At 41.8% G+C, this 23295-nt stretch overlaps 1 protein-coding gene across 1 annotated transcript in view; it reads right to left on the bottom strand.

Moving 5' to 3' along the window:
* Positions 1-23096, bottom strand: part of CLSPN (claspin) — a 67120-nt gene extending 44024 nt beyond the window's left edge. The window contains exon 1 of the mRNA XM_027537852.1: positions 22475-23096. The gene's annotated coding sequence lies outside the window, so the exon portion shown is untranslated. The remainder of the gene's footprint in view (positions 1-22474) is intronic.
* Positions 23097-23295: the final 199 nt, after the last annotated feature.

Genomic DNA, 23295 nt, shown 5'->3' with positions numbered 1-23295 from the left:
AGAAAGTTGCAGGTTTGAATTAAGAGAAAAAGATGAACAAATGCAAATGCCCTTCTTAAAGCGCCTTTATTTAGACATCCTTGCTTTGTTGTTGTTTGCTGGCTGTGCCGAGTGGCTTGTGGAACCTTAGTGTCCACCAGAGATTTAACCCAAGCCCTCTGCAGTGAGAGGGCTAAGGCCTAAACACTGGACCACCAAGGAATCCCCTGCTTGCTAATTTTTTTTTTTCCAGTATGGCAAATTTTTTTAATTGGAGTGCTTGATCCATTTATATTTAATATAATTATTATGTGCTGGGGTTTAAGTCTGTCATGCTGGTATTTGTTTCCTCTTGGTCTCATTTGTTCCTCACATTCTGCTTTTTCTTGGGTGAATTATCCCATGTATTTTCTCTACTGTTTGCTATACTTCTTTAAACATGGTTTAAAAATTTTTTTTAATAATTTCACATATTTATTTTTGGCTGTGCTGAGCCTCCGTTGTTGCCTGGGCTTTTCTCTAGTTGAGGTAAGCAGGGGCTACTCTTGAGTTGGGGTGCTCGGGCTTCCCATTGCTGTGGCTTCTCTTTTTGCAGAGCATGGGCTTTAGGGTGTGCAGGCTTCAAGACCTGTGACACAGGGGCTCAGTGTTTGCAGCTCCTGGGCTCTAGAGGGCTGGCACATTAGTTGTGGCACACAGGCTTAGTTGCTCTGTGGCATGTGCGATCTTCTCGGATCAGGAATCGAACTTGTGACTCTTGCATTGGCAGGCGGATTCTTTACCTCTGAGTCACCAGTGAAGCCCTAATATGCATTTTTAACTTAACACAATCTACCTTCAAATGATATTGTACTATTTTATGAATAAGAAATCTTACAGTAGTATACTTTGAATCATTGCATATTTATAAATCCCACAATATATACTATACCCACATTATATACCAATATAAATATTGTATATATGTGTGTGTGTGTGTATTATATATGTACAAACACACAGACCTAAAAACCTTAATGTGTTCCAAGCCCAAATAGCACGAACAAAGGACATCAAGGCATATTAAAACCAAGGTGCTGAAAACTTTCCAAAAAAAGGTTCACAGGCTTTACCAGAATGCCAAAGGAATCCTTAGCACACAAAATATAACATTAAGAATCTCTGCTTTAGACAGAAGAAAAAGCTAATTCAGACTCTGTAGGAAGCAAACAATAGAGATGTTTTCTTCCCCTGTCCTTTTTTTTAAACATCCAACAAACAAACCAAAACCTAGTCATCTTCTTAGATCACAGAAAGAAGTAGTTACAAATAAAACCTTGAAAATTACATTTCATCAAAAATTAAAACTCTGCTCAAGAGACACTTATTAAACAATGAATTAGGCAAGTCAGAGAGCAGCAAAAAATATTCCTCAAATGTACTTTGCATGTATATGATAAAAGACTTGAATTCAGAATATATATACAGAACTACCAATCAGTAATGAAACCCAAAAAAAGATTTAAAACTAGGCAAATATTTAACATAAACTTCACAAAAGTAGATATATTGTCAATAATCACATGAAAAAGTTCAAAATAATTGATCAGGGAAGTGCAAATTAAAACCACAGTGATCCACCACAACATATCAGCACAGAATGGCAAAAATAAAAAAGGACTAACAACCAACAAACATTGGCAAGGACATGAAGCAATTGGAACTCTCACACACTGTTGATGGGAATGTAAAATGGCACAACCACTTTGGAAAAAAAGCCAAGTAGTTTCTTAAAAAAAAAAAAAAATTACTTAACAATTCCACTCTTAGGTATCTACCCAAGAGAAAGAATAGCACAGGTCTACAAGAGACTTGTAATGACACCCCACTCCAGTACTCTTGCCTGGAAAATCCCATGGACGGAGGAACCTGGTAGGCTCCAGTCCATGGGGTTGCTAAGAGTCGGGCACGACTGAAGCGACTTAGCAGCAGCAGCAGCAGCACAAGAGACTTGCAAAAGAATGTCTAGGGCAGCTTTATTTATATTAACCCAAAACTCTTGCGAGTCCCTTGGACTGCAAGGAGACCAAACCAGTCAATTCTAAAGGAAATCAGTCCTGAATATCATCGGAAGGACTGATGCTGAAGTTGAAGCTCCAATACTTTGGCCACCTGATGCGAAGAACCGACTCATTGGAAAAGACCCTGATGCTGGGAAAGATTGAAGGCAGGAGGAGAAGGAAACAACAGAGGATGAGATGGTTGGATGGCATCACCAATGTGATGGACATGAATTTGAGCAGGCTCCGGGAGTTGGTGATGGACAGAGAAGCCTGGCGTGCTGCAGTCCATGGGGTTGCAAAGAGTCTGACATGACTGAGTGACTGAACTGAACTGAAACTTGAAATAGCTCAAGTATTCATCAACAGAGGAATGGCTAAATAACTGTTATATTCATATGGTATATTCATACAATGTATTGTACCTAGCAATAAAAAAGGAAAGAAATGGTGATACACACAATACAGATGAATCCAAAATACTGATATTATGATTTTCAGTTCAGTTCAGTTGCTCAGTCATGTCCGACTCTTTGTGACCCCATGAACCGCAGCACGCCAGGCCTCCCTGTCCATCACCAACTCCCGGAGTTTACCCAAACCCATGTCCATTGAGTCGGCGATGTCATCCAACCATCCCATCCTCTGTCGCCCCCTTCTCCTGCCCTCAATCTTTCCCAGCATCAGGGTCTTTTCCAATGAGTCAGCTCATTGCATCAGGTGGCCAAAGCATTGGAGTTTCAGCTTCAACATCAGTCCTTCCAATGAACACCCAGGACTGATCTCCTTTAGGATGGACTGGTTGGATCTCCTTGCAGTCCAAGGGACTCTCAAGAGTCTTCTCCAACACCACAGTTCAAAAGCATCAATTCTTTGGCGCTTGGCTTTCTTTATAGTCCAACTCTCACACCCATACAGGAGAAGGTGATGCACCCCACTCCAGTACTCTTGCCTGGAAAATCCCATGGATGGAGGAGCCTAGTGGGCTGCAGTCTATGGGGTCGTGAAGAGTTGGACACGACTGAGTGACTTCACTTTCACTTTTCACTTCCATGCATTGGAGAAGGAAATGGCAACCCACTCCAGTGTTCTTGCCTGGAGAATCCCAGGGACAGGGGAGCCTGTGGGCTGCAGTCTATGGGGTCACACAGAGTTGGACACAACTGAAGCGACTTAGCAGCAGCAGTAGCAGCACATCCATACATGACTACTGGTAAAACCATAGCCTTGACTAGAGCAATAAAAATATCAATCCAGTGAGAATATATGTTTTTAGAGCCATGAAAATATATGAAACCATAATGATTGGTACTTTTGTCCAAACTCATAAAATATACAACAGTAAGAGTGAACTTTAACTAAACCAGGGAGTCTGGGCAGTAATGATGTAGGTTCATCAATTGTGGCAAATGTATCACTCTGGAGGGGAGACGGATACTGGGCGAGACTATGTATGTATGAGAGCAGGGGTACGTGGGAAATCTCTGTACCTACCCTTCAGTTTTGCTGTCCCTCAAGAGATCTCCTTCTATCCTATTTCCTCGCTTCCAGCTTTTGCAAAATGACTGTAGTATCTTTGACTGAGTCTGTAGTACCCCTGCTCATCCTTCCTCCTCCCCTAGTGGGTGCATCCATAAATAGACAAAGAAAATATTTTTTATTTTATATCTCAAATAAGAAAAAAGGGAATGGAAACTGAATTTTAGTATGAGCTCATCTAATCTGACCCTAGGAAAATAATGAAAATGATCAGAATGACCCCTCATTCTTGCTGGAACTGCAACCCAAACCAAGTGCTTAAGTACTCAGAGACTCTGTTGTTAAGATTGCACACATCCATGCCATCACTGGCTCCAACTACAGGGAAGCAATACCAACTTTGGGGCCCAGGATTATTCAGATGGTTGAAGAATCCCAGTTGAAACAGAAGGCTAAAATCAGTGACGATATCATCAAGATGTGATCTCTGTCTTAAATATAATAATAAATAAATACTATGGGAAAATGTTGATTGGTTTATGAGACTCGGTATCTTAAAATTTTCATCTAATGAGTTAAAGAAAGCAAAATGCGATCTAGTCCTAAGATAAGAGGCAGCATAGGCTAGTGGTTAAACATCTGAGCTCTGGAGTTTGAATGCCTAGATTCAATTTCTTCACCTTAGCCTCTTATTTAACCTCTGTGTGCTTTAGTTTCTTTAGTGGTAAACTGGAGATAACGGTAGTACCCACCTCACTGGGTTGTTGAGAATCATGTAGTTAATATATAATGGTTTTTTATAAGTTAATAAATCAGCACTTAACAAGCGTATAGAAATTTCCCAGTTATCACTAGTACTAATTTCAGCAGATTCAGAAACACAAGGATGTGTGGATAATGATAAAATTTATGGACCAAATTACCCCCACCCATTCCATTTAATACCCTCAGCCTGAAGTTTCCAAAAATTTTCCCCATATAACTTAGAGATTCCCTTTCATTACTTACTATCATTTTCCAGACTTAGTAGAGTTGCACATATGTACTCCTCCTGTGTGGATATCATGGACATAGAAGAATGGACAAAGGGGAGGAGTCAACCTGAGTTGGCTCCTTGGCAAGTAGTATATGCCTCCATGGTCAGTTAACTGGAAAACAGATGAATTGACCAGGCAAAAATACTTCTGGCCCAATTCTAGCCTCTGGGAAAAAGGAAACAAGAGATACTCTGGAAGAGCAGAGGCACTAAGGATTCAAGGAACGTGGCTTCTCCAGGGAAGAACTCATAAATTCTGGGACCAGATCCTAGAAAATTGCTGTACATTTGATGACCTCAAAATACTGTTGTTGAGAAGGAAAAATGGTGGTTTGAACACATGTGCTTATCTCTTCTTCTTCTTGGAGCTCCACAAAAATGAGAGCAAGTGAATAAGACCAAAATAAACACACAAGGATAAAAAGAGTGGGAGAGGAGAAGTGAGAGGATGAGAAGCTGGAAAGCCAAGTGGAAAAATTAGCAAGGCTGAGAAAACGGCATACCGAGTGTCTACAGAGGTGGTACTAATGAGAAGCAAGCCGTTTCCTGCCACAGAACTCCAGCTGAGCTCAAATACCAGAGGACTCAGCTACTCTGGAAGAAAGACCCAGGGAGAAGAATGGGTTCAGGATGAAAAGATTAGACGAAAGCCTCTGTAAGGATCCATTAGCCTTCAGATCCCTTCTACCATCTTGGACCTGTCAGATGACTACTTCTCCCTGGCAGGAATCTGGAGGCTTAGTCTGGGGAGCAATTGAAACAGAGAGGTGCCTTACTAGAAAAAGGGAGAGTCATTGGAAGTCTACATACTGAACGAAGAAACCACACACTTCTCTGTCCACTTTCACCCCATCTGTACCCCCACAGTCTCCTTATTTGGTTGACTAGGCTATTTCCTCCATAGGCTTGAAAATGAGGAATTCTTCTCTGGAGAAACTGAACAGCCTCAGAGAAATGATCTGGAGTTTAGCTTCTGCTGTGAAAGCTACCAAATGACAAAACCCATACATGGATACAGGATTCAAATCAGCCTTTTAATACCTGACTCTTCGATGTAAATGGACAAATATGACCACTGGACATTTGAGAAAAAAACTCCAAAATAAATGAAAGAAACTAAAAGAGAAGGAAAAAACAACACTTGCTTCCCTTAGTTTCTGAGATTTCATGCATTCTTCTCCTCCACTTCATTGGCCATCCCTTCTCAATTTCCTTTGCAGGAGCTTCCTCATTTTCTTGAGCTTTAGATGTTACAGTGCCCAAGACCCTACTAATTCCAGGACCTCTTTTCTTCTCCATCTACAGTAACTCCTTTAGTGATCTCATCCAGCCTCATGGCTTTCTTTATCTGTATATTGTTGATCCCCAAATGTATATCTTTAGACCAATCTGTCCCCTGACTCCACTCTAAGCCTATTCAACCTCTCCACTTGGTGACCTAACAAGCACCTCAAAATTATTGTGTTCAAAATATTCTACTGATCTTCCCCTCTCCAAGAATCTGTACCTGCCAAAGTCTTCTCCATCTTCATTAATGTCAATTTATTAGTTAATATATATTAATAAATACCTTTCCAACTGCTCATGCTGAAAATCTTGTGTATTAGTAGAGGTTTCCCCAAAAGCAGACTCTGAGATAAAGAGTCAAGTGCAAATAGTTTATTTTAGAGAAGCAATGGTCACTAGTAGGAGACTAGGGAAGAGATGCATGGAAGAGAAAGCAGCCAATAAAGATGTGTTGGTAAGACAGCTGTCACTGATTGAAGTTTAATCTTGTGGGAAATAGCATCAAACACATGTGTCAGAACTATCCCATGTGAGAAGAAGGAGCTGGGATATTTATATACCAACTCCTGAGAATCGCTGGTTGAGGGCTTCCCCTAATTTCCAGCACTTCAGTCTGAGGTAGGAATCGTTAGAATGGCTTTCCTTTTGCACTCAGGCACAAAGATGCAGAAACCTGGGACACTAACAGCACTGAAACTTAAGAATTATCCATGATGCTTCTCTCTCTCTCTCTCTCTCTCTCTCTCTCTCTCTCTCTCTCTCTCTCTCTCTTAACCCTATACCCAGTCCATTAGCAAATTCTGTCTTCAAAACATATCCAGAATCCACAGCTACCACCTTGACTTAAGCCACCAGCACCATTCACCTGGATCATTGCAACAGCTCACTTCTTGGTCTCCCTATTTCCACCTTTTCTGCCTATTTTAGTTTCCTAGAGCAATTATAACAAAATGCCAAAAACTGGGTGATTAAAACAATATAAATGTATCATTTTTCAGGGCTATGCTCCCTCTGAAACCTGTAGCGGAAATCCATCATTGCCTCCTCCTAGCTTCAGGTGGTTTGTGGACAATCTTCAGTGTTCTTTGGCTTATGGATGCAACACTCCAGTCCTCCATCTTTACATGGTGGTTTTGCTGTATCAGTTTTCACAGTCTTTCCTCTGTGCATGTCTGTGTGAGATCGTATGGTGCAGACTTGCTATAAATGCACAGAAAAGATTAGCGATTATACACATAGAATATTAAAAGTAGTCACCTCTTTGAGGGAATTGGGAGATAGCTAAAGGGAGCTATACGTTTTATATTTTTGATATACAATATCGTTGTGCATCTTACTCTACAAATGGATTTTTTTCAATTTAACAGTGTAGTTTAGAGCTCCTTCTATGTCAGTACATATAGAAGCATCTCATACATTTTACTTATTATTTCACAATATGAGTGTAATCTACTTTTTAAACCATTCCTTTTGATGAATGCTAAGGTCATTTCTATTTTTCCCTATTGTAATCAACGCTATAATGAATAAACATCCCTGTTACGTGTGTACAGAAGTTCAAGTTTCTCAAGAACAGAGACCAAGAATGGAATTAGGGATTTGAGGGGAGGCACAATTAAATTTTTGATAGACACTGACAGACTATTTTCCAAGACAGTTATCCTAATTTACAATCCCACCAATGCTGTTTGAGAGTATTAATTTCCCTCACTCTTACCAACTGGATTTAATCAATACAAAAATATTTTTCAAGCACTGTACTTTAAAAATATCTTATTCAAAAAATAATAAAAAAGCTCATTTTGTTCTCTGCTTTTCTGATTGCTCAGGATTGCACAACTTTTTTCATGTTTGTTAGCATTTGTGTTTCTTCTGTAAATTGCCAATTTTTCTACTTATGAATTTGTAGGAACTCTTTATAATTAGTTTTATGGTGGTTTTGTGAGTTTTAATTTTCCATGTAATTAAATCTTTTTCTTTGTGGTTTCCAAAATTTTTTTTAATTTATTTTTTATTGAAGGATAATTGCTTTACAGAATTTTGCTGTTTTCTATCAAACCTCAACATGAATTCAGTTCAGTTCAGTTCAGTCACTCAGTCATGTCCGACTCTTTGCGACCCCACGAACCACAACATGAATTAGTCATAATAAAAATTTTTTAATTCCTGTTACTTTATTAAAATTTTTTTGTTTAATTTGGGTACACCTCACAACATGTGGGATCTTAGTTTCCTAACCAGGGATCAAACCCATGGCCCTTGCATTGGAGGTGCAGAATCTGACCTACGGGGCCACCAGGGAAGTCCCATGTAGTTTCTAAATTTGATGTACCATTAAGAATGTCTTTCTTACACTCCCTCTCACAATTTGGAAATATTCTAGCTTATCCACTATTACTTTGTTTTTATAGTTTATCTGTTTTAATCAAATTGAAATTTAGTTTTGCATATGGCATGATACATGGTTGGAACATATTATTATTCCCAAATGGATAGCCAGTTGTCTCAACATTTGTTGTAGACATTAATTTCCCCTCCAATTTGAAATGCCTTTTTTTTAATGTACTAAATTCCAAGAGAAATAGATAGATGAGGGAGGATATAGCCGGTGTTGGACCTTGTATTCTGTTTTTTTTTGTTTGTTTGTTTACTTTTAATGTTAATCTTTTCTTGGGCCAATAATATTCTATTTTAATAATTATAACTTCATAGCACATTTTGATATCTAATAGGGTAAGTCCTGAAGATCTCCTGGAGTAGGAAATGCCAACCTACTCCAGTATTCTTGCCTAGAAAATCCCATGGACAGAGGAGCCTGGCGGGCTACAGTCCACGGGGTCGCAAAGGGTTGGACATGACTGAGCATGAGCTCAAGCATGAGGGTAAATCCCTCCTCCTACTTGGTCAACATTTTTGACTATTCTGCCTTTTTTTTTTTTTGTCAACCTGACAAATTTCATTTTAAAAATAGATAACTTTGAGTAGAAATGATATCTTTAAAATAAGAAATCTCCCATATGACTTTATATATTTGGAACTTCTTTTATATCTTAGAGTAAAACTTCATAGTTTTATTCATATTGAACCTTCATATTTCCTTCTGAGTTTATTTCTTGGTTCTTCATATTCTAATAAGTTATCACTAGTCTATATAGAAAAGCTATTGATTTCTCTATAGTAATTTTATACACAATTATTTTATTAACACTCATCCATTCTAATAATTTTTTGGTGGTCCACTTATATTTTCTATTTCAAATCTTGATTTAAAAATCTGGATTTTTAAAATTCAAATGAAAAATCTTTCATTTTCAAATAATGCTTGTACCTTTCTTTCATTCTTTTTTCTAGTCTCTCAGTAATAGTTGGGGCTTCCCTGGTGGCTCAGATGGTAAAGAATCTGCCTGCAATGCAGTAGAACTGGGTTTGATGCCTGGGTGTGGAAGATCCCCTGGAGAAGGGAATGGCAACAGTATTTTTGTCTGGAGAATCCCATGGACAGAGGAGCCCGGTGGGCCACAATCCACAGGGTTGCAAAGAGTCAGACACAACTGACTAACACACAACTGACTAACACACACATATTGGAGTAAAGCACTCCAATATGATGTTGCCTGGCAGAAGTGTTAACTCGCATGCTTTTCTTGTTTATTTTAGTGAGGTTTGTGGTTCACCATTTTTTTTCTAAGAGAGATAATTTTGGGCACGGACTGTCAATTAACAGAAATATGAATGTATTATTTAAACAAATTGTTTAATTGGAATAGCTTCATTCAGCAGACAGCAGACATCATGGAAGAGATTCTATAGCTGACCTTCCTTGGTCCCATAGAAATGTCCTGACTAGGGGACAATGTGTTAACAATTGATGTGAGGTGGGTTTCCTGGAGACTAAGTTGCTGCCCAGATACTTTTCCAGTACCTCTTTACATTTGTTCCTTGCATGGGTAACACAGCTTGTGCATATTACAGTAATATGTTCAACTTTACAGGATACATCTGTATTTAATATAAGTTATTGAATTTAATAGAATACATCTGTATATAATATTTACATACTTATTTTGCTCTGGATGATTTCCTTCATGGGGGGTCATAGTGTGGGCATCCCCTTATGGGGAACTCCCACCACAAGTAAAATGTTCACCTTTGGTAGATACTTTTTATGACATTACAGAAAGATAGCATGGTTATAACAATAGGATGGTTATGACTATCTATTTCAGGATATCAAATTATCCCCAAAACTAGTGGCATAAAGAAACAACCATTTTAGAACAAGTTCTGGCAAGGATATGGATAAAAGAGAATCCTTGTGCATAGTTGCTGGGCATATAAATTGGTATAACCACTATGCAAGACAATATAGAGGTTCCTCAAAAAATTAAAAATAGAAATACCATATGATCCAGCAATTCCAGTTCTGGGTATTTATCCAAGAGACAAAAGCATTCCAAAAGATACATTAACTCCCACAGATTCATTGCAGCATTACTTGTAATAGTCAAGACATGGAAGCAAACTAAGTCCTCATCAATGAATGCATGGATAAAGAAAATGTGATATATATATATCAGCCCACTCCAGTACTCTTGCCTAGAGAATTCCCTGTACAGAAGAGCCTGGCAGGCTGCAGTCCATAGGGTTGCGCAGAGTCAGACACAACTGAAGCGACTAAGCAGCAGCATACATATAAAATGTGCATATACATAACGTATATCAGGTCAGATCAGTCGCTCAGTTGTGTCAGACTCTTTGAGACCCCATGAATCTCAGCACACCAGGCCTCTCTGTCCATCACCAACTCCTGGAGTTCACTCAGACTCACGTCCATCGAGTCAGTGATGCCATCCAGCCATCTCATCCTCTGTCGTCCCCAGAGGGACGAGTCTTTTCCAATGAGTCAACTCTTCGCATGAGGTGGCCAAAGTACTGGAGTTTCAGCTTAAGCATCGTTCCTTCCAAAGAAATCCCAGGGCTGATCTCCTTCAGAATGGACTGGTTGGATCTCCTTGCCGTCCAAGGGACTCTCAAGAGTCTTCTCCAACACCACAGTTCAAAAGCATTAATTCTTCGGCACTCAGCCTTCTTCACAGTCCAACTCTCACATCCATACATGACCACAGGAAAAACCATAGCCTTGACTAGACGAACCTTTGTTGGCAAAGTAATGTCTTTGCTTTTCAATATGCTATCTAGGTTGGTCATAACCTTCCTTCCAAGGAGTAAGCGTCTTTTAATTTCATAGCTGCAGTCACCATCTGCAGTGATTTTGGAGCCCAAAAATAAAGTCTGACACTGTTTCCACTGTTTCCCCATCTATTTCCCATGAAGTAATGGGACTGGATGCCATGATCTTCATTTTCTGAATGTTGAGCTTTAAGACAACTTTTTCACTCTCCACTTTCACTTTGATCAAGAGGCTTTTGAGTTCCTCTTCACTTTCTGCCATAAGGGTGGTGTCATCTGCATATCTGAGGTGATTGATATTTCTCCCGGCAATCTTGATTCCAGCTTGTGTTTCTTCCAGTCCAGCATTTCTCATGATGTATTCTGCATATAAGTTAAATAAACAGGGTGACAATGTACAGCCCCTCCTTTTCCTATTTGGAACCAGTCTGTTGTTCCATGTCCAGTTCTAACTGTTGCTTCCTGACCTGCATACAAATTTCTCAAGAGGCAGATCAGGTGGTCTGGTATTCCCATCTCTTTCAGAATTTTCCACAGTTTATTGTGATCCACACAGTCAAAGGCTTTGGCATAGTCAATAAAGCAGAAATAGATGTTTTTCTGGAACTCTCTTGCTTTTTCCATGATCCAGCAGATGTTGGCAATTTGATCTCTGGTTCCTCTGCCTTTTCTAAAACCAGCTTGAACATGAGGAAGTTCACGGTTCACATATTGCTGAAGCCTGGCTTGGAGAATTTTGAGCATTACTGTACTAGCATGTGAGATGAGTGCAGTTGTGCAGTAGTTTGAGCATTCTTTGGCATTGCCTTTCTTTGGGATTAGAATGAAAACTGACCTTTTCCAGTCCTGTGGCCACTGCTGAGTTTTCCAAATTTGCTGGCATATTGAGTGCAGCACTTTCACAGCATCATCTTTCAGGATTTGGAATAGCTCAACTGTAATTCTATCACTTCCACTAGCTTTGTTCGTAGTGATGCTTTCTAAGGCCCACTTGACTTCACATTCCAGGATGTCTGGCTCTAGGTCAGTGATCACACCATCGTGATTATCTGGGTCATGAAGATCTTTTTTGTACAGTTCTTCTGTGTATTCTTGCTACCTCTTCTTAATATCTTCTGCTTCTGTTAGGTCCATACCATTTCTGTCCTTTATCGAGCCCATTTTTGCATGAAATGTACCTTTGATATCTCTAATTTTCTTGAAGAGATCTCTAGTCTTTCCCATTCTGTTGTTTTCCTCTATTTCTTTGCATTGATCTCTGAAGGCTTTCTTATCTCTTCTTGCTGTTCTTTGGAACTCTGCATTCAGATGTTTATATCTTTCCTTTTCTCCTTTGCTTTTCGCTTCTCTTCTTTTCACAGCTATTTGTAAGGCCTCCCCAGACAGCCATTTTGCTTTTTTGCACTTCTTTTCCATGGGGATGGTCTTGATCCCTGTCTCCTGTACAATGTCACGAACCTCATTCCATAGTTCATCAGGCACTCTATCTATCAGATCTAGGCCCTTAAATCTATTTCTCACTTCCACTGTATAATCATAAGGGATTTGATTTAGGTCATACCTGAATGGTCTAGTGGTTTTCCCTACTTTCTTCAATTTAAGTCTGAATTTGGCAATAAGGAGTTCATGGTCTGAGCCACAGTCAGCTCCTGGTCTTGTTTTTGCTGACTGTATAGAGCTTCTCCATCTTTGGCTGCAAAGAATATAATCAATCTGATTTTGGTGTTGACCATCTGGTGATGTCCATGTGTAGAGTCTTCTCTTGTGTTGTTGGAAGCTGCGACCAGCACACTAAGCGCAGGCGGTCGCTAAGCGCGGCCGAGAGGAGCCACCCCACGTCCGAGGTCAGGGGGGGTGGCCGAGAGGAGATACCCAGCGTCCGAGGTCAGGGGTGGCGACGAGAGGAGTTACCCCGCGTCCGAGGTCAGAGGCGGGGGCCGGGAGGAGATACCCCACGTCCCTAAGCCCGAGGCCAGGGGCGGCGGCTGGGAGGAGCAACCCCACGTCCAAGGAGCGCGGGCACAGGAGGGCCTAGAGGAGCTATCCCACGTTGAAGGTCAGGAAGGGTGGCGATGAGGAGATAACCCTCGTCCAAAGTAAGGAGCAATGGCTGCGCTTTGCTGGAGCAGCCGTGAAGAGATATCCCATGCCCAAGGTAAGAGAAACCCAAGTAAGACGGTAGGTGTTGCAAGAGGGCATCAGAGGGCAAACACACTGAAACCATACTCACAGAAAACTAGTCAATCTAATCACACTAGGACCACAGCCTTGTCTAACTCAATGAAACTAAGCCATGCCTGTATCTGACAGAATGTGGTCCACTGGAGAAGGGAATGGCAAACCACTTCAGTATTCTTGCCTTGAGAACCCCATGAACAGTATGAAAAGGCAAAATGATAGGATACTGAAAGAGAAGCTCCCCAGGTCAGTAGGTGTCCAATATGCTACTGGAGATCAGTGGAGAAATAACTCAAGAAAGAATTAAGGGATGGAGCCAAAGCAAAAAGAATACCCAGCTATGGATGTGACTGGTGATAGAAGCAAGGTCCGATGCTGTAAAGAGCAATATTGCATAGGAACCTGGAATGTCAGGTCCATGAATCAAGGCAAATTGGAAGTGGTCAAACGAGAGATGGCAAGAGTGAATGTCGACATTCTAGGAATCAGCGAACTGAAATGGACTGTAATGGGTGAATTTAACTCAGATGACCATTATATCTACTACTGCAGGCAGGAATCCCTCAGAAGAAATGGAGTAGCCATCATGGTCAACAAAAGAGTCCGAAATGCAGTACTTGGATGCAATCTCAAAAATGACAGAATGATCTCTGTTCGTTTCCAAGGCAAACCATTCAATATCACAGTAATCCAAGTCTATGCCCCAACCAGTAACGCTGAAGAAGCTGAAGTTGAACGGTTCTATGAAGACCTACAAGACCTTTTAGAACTAACACCCAAAAAAGATGTCCTTTTCATTATAGGGGACTGGAATGCAAAAGTAGGAAGTCAAGAAACACCTGGAGTAACAGGCAAATTTGGCCTTGGAATATGGAATGAAGCAGGGCAAAGACTAATAGAGTTTTGCCAAGAAAATGCACTGGTCATAACAAACACCCTCTTCCAACATAACGTATATACATACATATAAACAACGGAATATTATTCAGCTCACAAGAAAGAAGGATATCTTGCCATTTGTGACAACATGGATGGAATCTTGAAGGCATCATGCTAAGTGAAGTAAGTCAGATCTTATGATCTCACTTATATGTGAAATATAAAAACAAACAATAACCAAAGTCATAGATAAAGAGAACAGATTGATGTTTGCTAGAGGCAGGAGCTGGGGTGGGAAATGGGTGAAGAGAGTCAAAAACTATAAACTTCTACAAATTCTCTGGCAGTCCAGAGGTTAGGTATCTGCACTTCCACTGCAGGGCAATGAGTTTGATACCTGGCCCAGGAACTAAGATCCTGCCTATCAAAAATGAATAAAAATTAAATATATATATAAAAGGTACAGTCTTCCAATTATAAAATAAATATGTCCTGGGTATACAATGTATAGGTTGACTATAGTTAATAATTGCATATTTTAAAATTGCTAAGAGAGTAAATCTTAAAAGTTCGCATCACAAGGAAAACAATGTTTATTATATGGTGACAAATGTTAACAAGACTTACTGGAGTAATCATTTTGCAATATAGACAAATATCAAATCATTATGTTATATATTTGAAACTGATATAATGTATGTCAATTATATATCAATAAAAAAATCAACAACCATTTTATTATGCTCATGGATTCTGTTGGTCAGGAATTCAGAAAATGATAGTGGAAATGGTTTGTCTCTGTTCTGCAATACCTGGAGTCTTAGCTACTGCTGCTGCTAAGTCACTTCAGTCGTGTCTGACTCTGTATAACCTCATAGACGGCAGCCCACCAGGCTCCCTCGTCCCTGGGATTCTCCAGGTAAGAACACTGGAGTGGGTTGCCATTGCCTTCCCCAGTGCATGAAAGTGAAAAGTGAAAGTGAAGTTGCTCAGTTGTGTCTGACTCTTAGCGACCCCATAGACTGCAGCCTACCGGGTTCCTCTGTCCATGGGATTTTCTAGGTAAGAGTACTGGAGTGGTACCATTGCCTTCTCTGGGAGTCTTAGCTAGCAAGACTCAAATAGATGGAGGTGACTCAAATGGCTGGTGTTGGAATCATCTGGTGGCTTTGTACTCATTTGTCTGGCAGGAATAGCCAGAAAGCTGGTCTTAGCTGGGACGGCCAGCTGGAGCATCAACACATGGCCTCTCCAAAGTGGTGGCCTCAGGGTAGTCAGAGTTACAGGGCAGCTCTGGGCTCCCAGAAAGAAAGCGCCAGCAAGCAAGGAAAAACTGCATGACCTATTATAACTTAGCTATGGAAGTCACGTGGCATCAATTCTGCAGTTCTTTGTTGGTCAGAGTGGTCATAAGCCCACTTATATTCAAAGAGAGGGGGCTCAGGGACTTCCCTGGTGGACCAATGGTTAAGAATCCACCTTATAATGCAAGGGATGCAGGTTTAGTCCCTGATTGGAGAACTAAAATCCCACATCCTGCAGGACAACTAAGCCCGCAAGCCACAACTGGAGAAGAGTCTGTTCACAGCAAGGAAGAGCCAGTGCAGCCAAAAAAAGTGAGGGGACATAGACCCACCTCTTAACGAGTGAAATGTTAAAGAATTTGTGGCCATGTTTTAAAACCACCACTAGTTCTCAGCTCAAATGTCACTATATCAGAGAGGCTATCCCTTCCCACCTTTTCTAAAATTGCCTCTCCTAGGTACTCAATCTTATCTTGTTAATTTATTCTACAACTCTCATCACAATTTGTAATTATCTATTCATTAGTTTTTGGTTTGTTTTCTTTTTCTTGTTAGTCTCACTTCCAGACTGTGGACTCCATAAGGACAGGAATCCTGCTTCTCTGGCTCACCCCTGTATTCCCATGATCCAGAACAGGATCTGACACATGGCAAGTATTCAATAAATAGTTACTGAGAAAACAAAATAATATATTTCGATAAATATTTTCACAAAACTGAATAAACTCTTATCTTTTCATCATCTCAAACATGCTTGAACAAAGTGTGAACATGTTTGAACAAACACGCTCCCCCAAAGCGTGGAGCTCACTATTTCATGAAAACCCTTCCTTCTTTTGGAGAAGGCAATGGCACCCCACTCCAGTACTCTTGCCTGGAAAATCCCATGGATGGAGGAGCCTGATAGGCTGCAGTCCATGGGGTCACAAAGAGTCAGACACGACTAAGGGACTTCACTTTCACTTTTCTCTTTCATGCACTGGAGAAGGAAATGGCAACCCACTCTAGTGTTCTTGCCTGGAGAATCCCAGGGATGGGGGAGCCTGGTGGGCTGCCGTCTATGGGGTCGCACAGGGTCGGACACGACTGAAGTGACTTAGCAGCAGCAGCAGCAGCTTCCTTCTTTGGACCACTCTGAGTATTAGAAAAAAATCTTTAAAAATTAGTTCTTTTCCCCAACCTATAGATGAAGGAGGCTTGTTCAGAAATCAAAGAGAATGGGCATTTTTTGAGCCCAACCTAAGTGCCAGCACTATGCGAAGTGCTTTCCGCTCATTATCTTCTTTGATTCTCTCAATAACCCATAAAGCATCCACTTTACAGATGAGGAAAGCTGAAGTGCAGAGAGGTGAGGTGACTTACCAATGTCACATGGTCTACAGAACTGAATTTTGAGAATTACAATATAGAACTGGAATTTGAGTCCAGGTTTTTGAATTAGGGAATGCCCTAATTCATCCTCTTAACTTTGTCTTAAAGAGAAATAAAAATCAATCATTTTTAAATGATCTACTACACTTGTTAAAAAGTGTAGTAGAAATAAAGGCTAACAGTAAAAGCAAACATATTAATTGATTTGTTTGTCAAAGCCTCATGCATTACCTTCCTTGCTAACTAAGGCATCTCATTGACAGAGATGGGGAAATCAAATATAGTTGCCAAGTCTCTCTATTCCTTGCCCTTAAACCATGAACAAGTAGAAAGCTGTCTGTAAAACAGAACGAAAGGGTCATTTCTATTCAATATTGTACTGGAGGTTCTACTCAGGGCAATTAGGCAAGAATATAAAAGAAAAAGCTTGGGGACTTCCCTGGTGGTCCAGTGGTTAAGAATCCACCTTCCAATGCAGGGGGCATGGGTTCAATCCCTGGTCGGGGAAATAAGTCTCACGTGCCACGAGGGCAACTAAGCCCACATGCTCTGGAGCTCTTGTGCAGCAATGATAAAAAAAAAAAAAAAAGAAAGAAAAAGCCTGCATATCGGAAAAGAAGTAAAACCAATCTCTATCTGCAGATAGCATAATCTTATATATAGAAAACAGTAAAAAAAAAAAAAAAATACAAGACTATTAGAAGTAATGAGCAAATTCAGTAAAGTTGTGGACACAAGATTAATATACAAAATCTGTTGTATTTCTATACATGAGCAATGAAAAACTGAAAAATGAAATTAAGAAAACAATTCCATTTACAATAGCACCCCCCCCCCAAAAAATAAAATACTTAGCAACAAATTTAACTAAAGAAATGTAAGGTTTGTACCCTGAAAATTACAAAACATTGTTGAAAGAAATTAAAGCCCTAAATAAATGGGAAGATAGTCTGTGTTCATGGATTGAAATATTCAATACTGTTAAGATGGCACTACTCCTCAGATTGATTTACAGATTAAATGCGATCCCTATGAAAAGTCAACTGCTTTTTTGTGTGTGCATGTGCGCAAATGGACAAGTTGATCCCAAAATTCATATGGAAATGCAAGAGGCTCAAAATAGCCAAAACAATCTTGAAAAAGAAGAACAAAGTTGAAGGACTTAGATAGGGTGCCAGTCTTAAGCAGAGGTTTCAAGAAGACTCAGGGACTTCCACTTGCTCTCTTGGACCTCTGTTTGGAAAAGTCTCCCTGAACACATGGCCAGGCTAGGCTGCTGTATAATGAGAGGCCACTCAGAGCAGAGACAAGTCAGCTTCTCCCCACCAGGCCCCAGACAGTGAGAGAGATCACCAACATTAGCAAAACCGCCCTGCTGGACTGTAGTTGACCAGGCCTGTAAGTGAGCTCCACCAAGCCCAGCCCCGATCTGCAGAGCCCGTAAGTCGACTCTAGACTCATGAGCAGAAAAAATGTTTATCCTAGAAAAAAATAGGAAGACTTATACTTTCTGATTTCAAAACTTATTACAAAGCTACAATCAAGACAGTGTTACAATAGCATAACAATAGACATAAGATTTATGGAATGGAATTGACAGTCCAGAAATAAACCCTTACAGGCAATCAATTAATTTTGACAAGGATGCCGGACGACTCATTGGGAGAAAGAATAGTCTTCAACAAATGGTGCTGGACAACTTGGTATCCACATGCAAAGGAATGAATCTGAATCTCTACCTCGCATCCTATACATAAGTTAACTCAAAATAGATCAAAGAACTCTAAGAGCTAAAATTATAAAACTCTTAAGTTAGAAATAAGACTTCATAACCTTGAATTAGGTTTCTTAGATATGACAAAGAAGCACAAACAATGAAAGAAAAATTGGACTTTTAAATTAAAACCTTTCGTGTTTCAAAGGACACCATAAGGAAAGTGAAATGGGGAATTCCCTGGCGGTCCAGTGGTTAGGCCTCCATGCTTTCACTGCCTAGGGCCTGAGTTCAATCCCTGGAAGGGTAACTAAAATCCCTCAAGTTGGATGGCATGGGCAAAAAAAAAAAAAAAAGTGAAATGACATCCTACAATATGGAAGAAAAGTTTTACAAGTCATATATTTGATAAAGGATGAACTTTGGAAACACTATGCTAAGTGAAAGAAACTAGCTATAAAAGACCACATATTGTATGATTCCATTTATATGAAATACTCAGAAGAAGCAAATCCATAAGGGCAGAAAATAAATGAATGGTTGCCAAGGACTGAGGGGAGTGACTGCTAAAGCATTTTGTTGGGGTGATGAACATGTTCTGAAATTAGAGGGTAGGGATGATGGCACAACTTTGAGAACACACTAAAAACCACTGAATTTTACACTTTAAAATGGTGAATTTTATACTATATGAACTATATCTCAATTTTTTTTAATGCAGAAGACCAAGGCTGCCGATGGAGTAGGAGCAGGTGGGCAGAAATTCTGTGGAGATACCAGGCAGTGTCTCTTGGCCAGCTAGCCTAGTTCAGTAACATGCAACGCAGGTCTCCATCCTCACATAGAGTGGCTACACTTCAGCTCCCGCTTAAGAATTTTGTTTGAACAAGGGGTCCCCAACTCAAGAAGAGTGAAAGCCCCTAGCCCAGTTGATCGACTGCAAAGAAGTTCCTCCTCAAATTTTAAGCTCTAGACTTGTGGAAAGATTGAATGAGGAGAGGCTGGGAAGCCAAAACACCAACAGAGACCAGCAGCCCAGACCAGGGTTGGAGTGTCACAAGCAGCATGGGTGGCTGGAGCCCTGCCATCTGGCACAGCGTCCACTAGCAAGGCTCCCTCTGGCAGCATCTGGTCTCAGGGGGGAGCACTGATACATTCGAGAAGGCCAGTGCCATTCATAAACCTTGACTGAGTGAGTTCTGGCTCTCACTCTCAGACGGGTTCGCCAAGTGCCCGTCCTCAGACGGCTCAGACATAGGATGTGTAAACACGCTCAGTCGCTGACGGCTCTGCTCCCCTCTCTAGGACAGAGCTGAGATTATAAGCTCACTGTCTCTCAGGGGACAGCAAGACAGCAGCAGGGGAGTAGCTTTTAGCTGTGGGAAAGGAGGGCAAGGAGGAGAATTGGTTACTATTGTGGGCAATGGCACCCCACTCCAGTACTCTTGCCTGGAAAATCCCATGGATGGAGGAGCCTGGTAGGCTGCAGTCCACGGGATCGCAAAGAGTCGGACACGACTGAGTGACTTCACTTTCACTTTTCACTTTTATGCATTGGAGAAGGAAATGGCAACCCACTCCAGTGTTCTTGCCAGGAGAATCCCAGGGATGGAGGAGCCTGGTGGGCTGCCGTCTATGGGGTCTCACAGAGTCGGACACGACTGAAGTGACTTAGCAGGGCAATCATTCTGCTCCATACACCCAGGAACATGCACATCTATGGTTTAACTTCTTCCTCACAACATCCTTCAGCAGTAGGTGAAGGGGCCTGTCCCAGGTTCGTAGAGCTAGTATGCTGTGGAACTAGAATGTGAACCCAGATTGGAAAGTCTGCTTTCTGGAGAAGCTGGGAATTCACCCAGAGCTTTCCACCTAAGCCCCTCCGCTGGACCATTTCTAGCTCCCACAGTTTACCCATTACTTGTTCATTCATTTATTATTCTATACATTTCCTCAAACAGGCATTTGGTGCGAAGTAACATGTTAGGCAGAGAAGGCAATGGCACCCCACTCCAGTACTCTTGCCTGGAAAATCCCATGGACAGAGGAGCCTGATGGGCTACAGTCCATGGGGTGGTGAAGAGTCGGACAGGACTGAGCAACTTCACTTTCACTTTTCACTTTCATGCATTGGGGAAGGAAATGGCACCCACTCCAGTGTTCTTGCCTGGAGAATCCCAGGGATGGCGGAGCCTGGTGGGCTACTATCCATGGGGTCGCAAAGAGTCGGACACTGAGCAACTTTCACAACAACAACACAACATGTTAGGCAACAGAAACACAAACCCAAATACCCAAATAAGGCATAAGTCCTGCTCTCAAGGATTTATAATGTAATGGGAACCAGTCTTGAATTGAGACATAAGACCAAGAGCTGAGCTAATTATATTACCAAGGGAAACCCTGTAGTAGCAGTCTGATAAGATGGTAACTGGTTTTAACACGAGAATGAGAATTCAAGGTTTGGTGACATGCGGGGAGTGGGGGGGGGGGATAAGTGGGGACGTGGCAAATAGATTGTCAATTCTACACTCATCCCCCACCCTGTCCTGTAAATGTGTGTGGTGTGGGAGAATGAGCAGGCACCATCAGAGAGAGCTGAGGGGGAAGTGGTATTCTGGGGCACAGCTTCTTCTCAGCCACAGCAGGAAGTGGAAGGACAGCTTGTCAAACATACTGAGGTTTAGGGGAGTTTAGTGACTATAGAACTTTGGGTTTGGGGGTTCAGTCAGAAGGGTCTTCAGAAAGGGGGCAGTAGTTGCCTGAAAGGGAGTGAGTTTGGGAAGAATGTAGATCCTCACAGCAGTCAAGAATGACAGGGTGAGAGACTGAGGGACTGAGGCACTGCAGTCCAGACTATGCCCAAGTACATTGCATACTCTGAGGTTTCTGAGGCTATTTTCAGTACAGGAAACAAGCTATGTTCTCTGCTCAGCATACCAAATAGAATATGGCAGGAAATTTGTTAGGAAGTGAGAGGGGGAAAGTCAGTCTCAAACCAGGCTGGAAGCTACCAGCACTATGTGAAAGGCAAAATTTTAGCCTGGAGTGAAGGGAAGGGAGGTGGCTATTAGATTTAACTCAAAACTTGACCTTTAGTCGGTTTTCCTTATCCTCTTAACTGTCTACTACTCTGTTCATTTAGTGAGTACTTATTCCCCTTCAAACTTTCTGACCCCTATCATAGTTTTCAGTTAATATCTGGCTTAACAGAGAAGCACCATGGTGCTATGGAAAGAACTTGGAGTATGGTATCAACAGACTAGGGTCTAGTGACTTGATTAAAAGTCTCAGTTCTATAGTCAACCAGGGATGGAATCAGTCAGCACTAGACCTCAGGATTTAGAACTCCAATTTTTCCATGCTTCTCAGCTGTATCATGTATTGCAGAGCCTGACTTTCTTAGCTTCCCTGAGGTGCAGTTTCCTCATCTGTACAAATACTTTCCTTAATAATACCTACCTTACAGGTGGTTGAGAAGACTAAATGACATGTGAAGCCCATAACACAGTGCCTGGCCATGGTGTGCCCTGAATATTTGTTTAGATCATTTTTATCATACAAAAATTTCTTGGCTCTATGGCTGCACATTGTAGATGCTCAAATGACTATATCACTACACATGTTATGGGATGGATTGCGCCCCCAAAGAATTCACACACCATTAAACTCCTAAGTCCCATTACTTCAGAATTCACTGTATTTGGAGAGAGAGTCTTTAGAGAGAGAGGTAATTAAAGTAAAATGAAATCTGTAAGGTGTGCCTTAATCCAGAGTGACTGACGTCCTTACGAGAAGAGGACATAGACTGTATATAGAGGAAAAACCATGAGAAAACACAGGGAGAAGAAGACATCATCTATATGCCAAAGAGAGAGCTCTCAGAAGAAACCAATGGATCTTGGATGTTTATCCTCTATAACTGCAATAAAATTACTTTTGGTTGTTTAAAACACTCAGTCCTTGATACTTTGTAATGTCAGCTCTAGCAAAGGAATACAAGAGATACACATTGTACCTTTTTAACTGGTAGCGGGAGCGCTGCCTTATTCTGAAGACTAGAAACTGCTTTTGTCCTATGTTCTCCAACTCAAAGTCCCAACTGAAAGTCCCAGATGCTTGGTCTACTGGGCTGACCATGGAGCTGGGAATTGCTCCTTTGACTCTTGGCTGCCATCGTGAAGTCATCCAAGAAAGCAAAACTTTTCTCTCTTAAGTGACTGGTGACTTGCTGAGCAGAGGGCATAGTCAACGAGAGAATGCATCATTATCATAGTCCATTCCGGTGGTACTTTCGGCTACAAGAGTCGGGAAGGGCACCTAGGAGTACACTCTTGGATGAAGAAATAGAAGGAAATTGCTGCGTCCGTGTGACCTCGGTGTTCTCAGTCCCAGGACAGTGGAGAAAGAGGAGACAGAAGAGAAAGAAGTGGTCCGAGGTGGGAGGAAGGAGGAGAGGTGTCCGATGTGAATCTCAAGACACTTTCCACCGACGAAAGTGCAGAGCTGTATCCTGATCAGCGGAGTCTGGAATGGCGACCTTTCTCCGGCCACCGGGTGTTGGGAGACTCTGGGTGGATAGTGCGTAGGCCCCCCCCACCCCGGAGCCCCGCGGGAGAAGGCCTCCCGGGGCCACAAGGCTGTGCGGGCGGGCGCGCGCGCCCCCGACAAGTCCTCGGGGCTCTGCCCTCCTCGGGCGCGCGCCCGCGCCCTCCCCACCCCGCCTCTGCCCCACGCCGGGCTGGGTGGACCTGGCGTCCCGGGCCGCGCACGCCCCCTCCGTGAGCCGGGACCCCGGGCCGCGCGCGCCCCGCGCCCCGTGCCCCCTCCCCGCCCGGC

The sequence above is a fragment of the Bos indicus x Bos taurus genome, chromosome 3, assembly GCF_003369695.1.
Source record: "Bos indicus x Bos taurus breed Angus x Brahman F1 hybrid chromosome 3, Bos_hybrid_MaternalHap_v2.0, whole genome shotgun sequence".
NCBI classification, from domain to species: domain Eukaryota; kingdom Metazoa; phylum Chordata; class Mammalia; order Artiodactyla; family Bovidae; genus Bos; species Bos indicus x Bos taurus.
The sequence above is the reverse complement of the archived record's forward strand: the minus strand, read 5'-3'. Positions and strand labels throughout refer to the sequence as shown.